At 40.1% G+C, this 7323-nt stretch overlaps 1 pseudogene; it reads left to right on the plus strand.

The window, feature by feature from the left end:
- Positions 1-5851: 5851 nt before the first annotated feature.
- Positions 5852-6877, plus strand: LOC142851162 (heterogeneous nuclear ribonucleoprotein A3-like; annotated as a pseudogene).
- Positions 6878-7323: the final 446 nt, after the last annotated feature.

The raw sequence follows: 7323 nt of genomic DNA on the forward strand, positions 1-7323 counted from the left end.
TTATTGCTGACAATGAGCTGGGCCTTGTCAAGGACCCCAGTGGCTCAGACCCAGGGGAATGACAGGACCTTCTCCTTATCAGGCTCAGGGGACCGGCAAGGCTCCCATGGGCATCTTATTTACTCCTAACAACTATTTTCCTGCACCATTCCTAATGTCCAAGTGCTGAGATGAGATGTCCTTGGCCTTTTACTGTTCCAACCTAGAGCACAATTGCAGATCTCCAAAGCCTCTCAACATCCCTGATGTTTTGCCGTTTTTATTCTTCCATAGACCTGCTCCACGCCTACACAATGACCTTGGCTGCAGGTATCCAGCAGCAGGCTGTAAATCACAGAGGAGTGGAAGCTGTACCTGATGGAGAACTGAAAGGGGCTCCCACCAATTCACCAGAGCCCACGGTACGCTCTGTCTCCAGATCCCTCTGCCAGTGACATCTGAACCACAGCAAGTGCTAGATATTTACTGTTCCAACCTAGAGCACAACTGCAGGTCTCCAAAGCCTCTCAACATCCCCGATGTTTTGCCGTTTTTCTTCTTCCATAGAACTGCTCTACACCTTCACAATGACCATGGCTTCATACACTGACTAATCTACCGCCCAACCCAGATGTCAAGCATGCACCAAGACACTCATGGCTATCAGTCCTGAGTGTAGGGGTAGAGAAGAAAAGTAAGTATGAGTCCAGCCCTGCCACTGACACGGTATGACTAAAAAAGACCTTTGAGCTCAATTCTGTATCTCTGCAGTGGAAATAGTGATAAACTTAGCATAAAGGTCCTTGTGGGGGTTAAACAGTTTAACAGAGGGAAGCACTTCCATACTTGGCCTTTTTCATTAACATATAATATTGTCTATTATCCTCAGAATCGCAACATCTCAAATCAGTTCTGGAAAGTGATTCCCACCGTGACTCTGACAAGTTATTCTTGGGGGGAATTTGTTACAAGTTCAAATTTCTAGGTCCAGCTTCACAAAGACTTGGGAACTTGCCTGTAGAGATCGAAAATCTTTATCATTTATCTGGTCCCTCATGGACCATGTGTATGTATCTGAGCTGTGCTTCTGTGGATCAGATGTCATTTCAATTAATCAGTTCCCCTCCTCCTCCCACCCCCAGGCTTCACCTCACCAGTCTGCAGGGGAGAATGAAAACAAAACAGAGAAACAGAATAAACATAAGAGGATTGTGTGCTATTAGCTTTTGGTGAATAGATCAGGCAAAGTAAGCTTGAACAAGGAATGCCAGAGTCAAGTGTCCACCCCCCAGGCAGCAGGATTGTCCCTCCACACACCTACAGGCCCACCCACAGTCAGTACTCAACTGTCAGTGAGTGAACCCCTGAATGACTGACAGATTCTAGCATGGTGTATACCATTCGTCACTCGTAGGCCTTTGGTTGTTTCTTACTTCATCTAGAGTTCTCTGTGTTCTGTTAATTACTACTACATCTTGAAGATTCAGCTCTAACATTTCCATTAGAAATTAAAGAAAAAAAACAGCATAATAGTTGAATATTTACATTTTGTCCCCTTAGAAGAAGTATTTTCTTATTCATTAGTGTATAGTTGGCGTTTAGTGTGGACCATGGAATATTATCACAAACTAATGAAATCAGAGGGGTACTGGCATCTTGCTGGGTCTCCTAAAATACACTGTGGATTAGGGATGGATCAAAAGTTCATCTGCTGACATTAGAGCAGGGATAGTTTCTGTTGTTTTCATTTGATCTATGATTACTTATTTTTTAATTTTTAAATTGTTTTTATTGAGCATTATATGTTTCTACTCCCCTCCCATTCTCTCCCTTCCCCTTCAACCCTCTCCCATGGTCTCCATGCCTTCAATATACTCACAAGATCTTGCCTTTTTCTATATTCCCTGTAGATTAAATCTACGTGTGTCTCTGTTAGGGTCCTCTTTGTTGTCTAGGTTCTCTGGGATTGTGAATTATAGGCTGGTTTTTCTTTGCTTTACATCAAAAAGTCAGTTATGAGTGAGTATATATGATATTTGTCTTTCTGGGTCTGGGTTACCTCATTCAACATGATGTTTCCTAGATCTACCCATTTGCCTGCAAATTTCAAGATGTCATTCTTTTTTCTGCTGTGGAGTACTCCATTGCATAAATGTACCACATTTTTCTTATCCATTCTTCAGTCGAGGGGCATTATTTAGGTTGTTTCTAGGCTCTGACTATGATAAACAATGCTGCTATGAGCATAGTATGTGGTATTACTGAGTATCCTTATTGAGTATCTTATATTGAGTATAAACCCAAAAGTGGTATCGCTGGGTCTTGAGGAAGGTTGTTTCCTAATTTTCTGAGAAATTGCCACACTGACATCCAAAGGAGCTGTACCAGTTTGCACTACCACCAGCAATGGAGGAGTATTTCCTTTACCCCACATCCTCTCTAGCATAAGTTGTCATCAGTGTTTTTGATCTTAGCAGTTCTTACAGATGTAAGATGGAATCTCAGAGTTGTTTTGGTTTGCATTTTTCTGGTGGCTAAGGATGTTGAGCATTTCCTTAATGTCTTTCAGTCATTGTCAACAAAGCCATTGCTTTGTTGAGAGTTCTCTCTTTAAGTTTGTACCCCATTTTTATTGGATTATTTGTTCTTTTTTTTTAGAGTTTAAGGTATTTATTTTTTTTAAATTTTTTTAAAATTTATTTATTTATTTATTAAGGATTTCTGCCTCCTCCCCGCAACTGCCTCCTATTTCCCTCCCCCTCCCCCAATCAAGTCACCCTCCCTCATCTGCTGGAAGAGCAATCAGGGTTCCCTGACCTGTGGGAAGCCCAAGGACCACCCACCTCTATCCAAGTCTCGTAAGGTGAGCATCCAAACTGCCTAGGCTCCCCCAAAGCAAGGATTATTTGTTCTTTTGATGGCCAATTTCTTGAGTTCTTTGTATATTTTAGAGATCAGACCTCTGTCCGCTGTAGGGTTGGTGAAGATCTTTTCTTATTCTGTAGGCTGCCATTTTGTCTTGTTGACCGTGTCCTTTGCTTTACAGAAGCTTCTCAGTTTCAGGAGGTCCCATTTATTAATTGTTTCTCTCAGTGTCTGTGCTACTGGGGTTATGTTTAGGAAGTGGTTCCCTGTGCCAATGCGTTCAAGTGTACTTCCCACTTTCTCTTCTATGAGGTTCAGTATGGTTGGTTTTATGTTGAAGTCTTTGATCCATTTAAATTTGAGTTTTGTGCATGGTAATAGATATGGATCTATTTTCATTCTTCTACATGTTGATATCCAGTTATGCCAGCACCATTTGTTGAATATATTTCTTTTTTTTCCCATTTTACATTTGCTTCTTTGTCAAAAATCAGGTGTTCATAGGTGTGTGGATTGATATTTGGGTCTTTGATTCAGTTCCGTTGGTCCTCCTGTCTGTTTTTATGATAATACCAGGCTCTTTTCAGTAGTGTACCTTTGTAGTAGAGTTTGAAGTCGGGGATTGTGATGTCTGCAGAAGTTTCTTTATTGTACAGGATTGTTTTGGCTATCCTGGGTTTTTTGCTTTTCCATATGAAGTTGAGAATCGTTCTTTCGAGGTCTTTGAAGAATTTTGCTAGGATTTTGATGGGCATTGCATTGAATCTGTAGATTGCTTTTGGTAAGATTGCCATTTTTACTATGTTATTTCTACCTACCCAAGAGCAAGGGTGATCTTTGCATTTTTTGGCGTCTTCTTCAATTTCTTTTTTCAAAGATTTAAAGTTTTTGTCATACAGGTCTTCCACTTGTTTGGTTAGAGTTACTCACAGTTATTTTTTTATTTGGGGCTATTGTAAAGGGAGATGTTTCTCTGATTTCTGTCTCAGCCCCTTAGTCATCTGTATAAGGAGAGCTACTGATTTTTTTGAGTTAATCTTGTATGCTGCTACATTACTGAAGGTGTTTTTGAGTTGTAGAAGTTCTTTGGTAGAATTTTTGGAATCGCTTATGTAAACTATTGTACCATCAGCAAATAGTGAGAGTTTGACTTTTCTGATTTGTATACCCTTGATCTCCTTTTGTTGTCTTATTGCTCTAGCTAGAACCTTAAGAACTATATTGAATAGATATGAAGAGAGTGGACAACTTTGTCTTGTTCCTGACTTCAGTGGGATAGCTTTGAATTTCTCTCCATTTAGTTTGATGTTGGTTGTTGACTTGCTGTATATTGCCTTTATTATGTTTAGGTATGTTCCTTGTGTCCCTGCTCTCTCCAACACCTTTATCATGAAGGGATGCTGTATTTTGCTGAAGGCTTTTTCAGCATCTAATGAGATGATCATGTGTTTCTTTCTTTTTCCATTTTGTTTATGTGGTGGCTTACATTGACAGATTTTCATATGTAAACTATCCCTGCATCTTTGGGATGAAGACAACTTGATCATGGTGGATGATTTTTCTGATGTGTTCTTGAATTCAGTTTGCCAGTATTTTATTTAGTATTTTTGCATCAATGTTCATTCTCTTTCTTAGTAATGTCTTTGTGTAGTTTAGGTATCAGGGTAATTTTAGCCTCATAAAAGAGTTTGGCCATGTTCCTCCTGTTTAAATTGTATGGAACAATTTGAGGAGTATTGGTATTGGTTCTTTCTTGAAAATCCTGTAGAATTCTGTGCTACAACCATCTGGTCCTGGGCATTTTTGATTGGAAGACTTTTGATTACTCTTCCCATTTCTTTAGCAGTTATAGGTCTATTTAATTTGCTTATCTGGTCTTGATTTAACTTTGGTAAATGATTTTTATCCAGAAAGTTTTCCATTTCCTTTAAGTTTTCCAATTTTATAGAGTACAGGTTTTTAAAATATGACCTGATGATTCTCTGGATTTCCTCCATGCTTATTGCTATGTCCCCCCTTTTCATTTTTAATTTTGTTAATTTGAATGTTCTCTCTCTCTGCCTTTTGTTTAGTTTGGGTAAAGGTTTGTTTATTTTGTTGATTTTCTCGAAGAACCAACTCTTTGTCTCATTTATTCTTTGTATTGTTTTCTTTGTTTCTATTTTGTTGATTTCAGGTCTTAATTTGATTAATTCCTGCCATTTAGTCCTCTTGGGCGAGTTTGCTTCTTTTTGTTCTAGAGTTTTCAGAGGTTCTGTTAACTCACTAGTGTGGGATTTTCCAGCTTCTTTATATAGCTATTTATTGCTATGAATTTTCCTCTTAACAGTACTTTCATTGTGTCCCATAAATTTGGGTATGTTGTGTGGTAATTTTCATTGAATTTTGGGAAGTTTTTGATTTCTTCCTTTATTTTGTCCTTGGCCCATTGAAGATTCAGGTGAGCAATGTTTAATTTCCATGTGTTTTTGGAGTTTCTGGAATTAATATTGCCATTGACGTCTAGTTTTAAGCCATGCTGATCTGATAAGAAACATGGGGTTATTCCAGGTTTTTTTTTTGTATCTGTCGAGGTTTGCTTTGTTACCTAGTATGTGGTCAGTTTTTGAGAAGGTTCCATGAGATCCTGAGAAGAAGGTAATGATTACTTATTTAATGAATGCTTTATTCAGTGAGTGAGTTGGAGGACCTGGAATCCCACATGACCCTAAACATGGGTGTGCATATTCATTACAATAATGGGGTGGGGAGGGACGGGAAGTCCTCTGCCTGTGTATCTCCACACATCTCCTAACCTTTCTTTTTTCCCAAGAGCTAGAAAGAACTAGATGTTCTAGAGATGAACAGTGATGCCCATCACTCTAAATTCATGAGTCAAAAACAATGTCCCCATTTCCCCAGGAAAAAAATGTTTCAAAATAAAACACATTTGCTTAGAAAATATTTTAGCATTTAGAAGTATAATGGGAGATTGAACTCGACAGGGAAGAAGCGAGTCTGGTCTCAAATGGAAGGCCATGATCCAAAGGAGCCAGGAAGGCTGAGGGAGCTGTCTACTGGTGCTCTGAGCTTTGAAACTACAGATGATAGCTTAAGGGAACCTTTGGAGAAATGGAGCACACTTACAGACTTTGTGGTAATGAGAGATCCCCAAACAAAATGTTCCAGGATCTTTGGTTTTGGAACCTGCTCTTCTGTTGAAGAGGTGAATGCTGCAAGTGGTGGATGGGAGTGTGCTGGAATCAAAGAGAGTCATTTCTAGAGAGGATTCTGTCAAGTCTGCTTCCTGTTTAACAGTGAAGGAAGTTTTTGTTGGTGGTATTAAAGAAGATGCAGAAGAATATAATCTGAGAGATTGAAACCATAAAAAGTACGGAAGACAGGCAGAGTGGAACAAAGAGAGGGTTTGCTTCTCTAACTTTGGGGTGATCATGCCACAGTTGACAGACCTGTTATTTAGAAATGCCACACAATTAACAGGCATGACTGTGAAGTGGAAAAGACCCTTTCTAAACAAGAGATGCAGTCTGTGGGATGACCCAGAGGTCATGGAGACAGATCTGGCAACTTTACCGGTCACTGCAAAAACTTGGGAAGTTGGGGAGGTGATGTTGGTTTTGGTGGAAGAGGCAGCTATGATGGTGGAGGTGATGGCAGCAGAGGTGGTTATAGAGGTGGTGAAGGTGGATATAAGAGATCTGGAGGTGACAGCGGCAACTTTGGTAGTGATCCTGGTTATAGTAGTAGAGGAGGCTATGGTGGCGGTGGACTAGGATATGGAAACCAAACCAAAGGAATAGATATGGTGCTGGTGGAGGAGGATGTGGTGGTTACAATGGAGAAAGGTATTTTGGGGAGCTAATTTTGGTGGTGGTGGGACTATAATGACTTTGGAAATTATAGTGGATGACAGCGATCAAACTATAGACCCACAAAGGGGGGTAGTTTTGGTAGAAGAAGCTCAGACAATCCTTATGGTGGTGGCTATGGATCTGGTGGTAGAAGTGGTGGATATGGTAGCAGAAGGTTTTGAAAATAGCAGAAAAAGGCTACAGTTCTCAGCACGAGAGAGCGAGGAGCAGTCAGGAAAGCTACAGGTTACCTTGAGATAGTCATCTCAACTGCATTAGTACAGTGTTTCTGTGGGTCATGACCCCTTTGGGGGTTAAATAATCTTTCACAGAGATTGTCCAAGACCATCAAACATGTATGTTATGATCCATAACAGCAGCAAAATTATAGTTATGAAGCAGCAACAAAAATAATTTTATGGCTGGGGGGTCACGTCACCACCACATGAGGAACTGGATTAAAGGATCACAGTGTTAGAAAGACTGAGAACCACTGCAATAGAGAAACCGTAAAAATCTGCTGCAGAAGGAACGATGATCCACAGTCAGAAGCTGCAGCTTGAGCAGGAAGCCCTCTTGTTCCGGACTGTCATAGTCACAGTTGGCAAAAGGGGCAGCTACTGGTTAA

The sequence above is a fragment of the Microtus pennsylvanicus genome, chromosome 5, assembly GCF_037038515.1.
Source record: "Microtus pennsylvanicus isolate mMicPen1 chromosome 5, mMicPen1.hap1, whole genome shotgun sequence".
In the NCBI taxonomy this organism is placed as follows: domain Eukaryota; kingdom Metazoa; phylum Chordata; class Mammalia; order Rodentia; family Cricetidae; genus Microtus; species Microtus pennsylvanicus.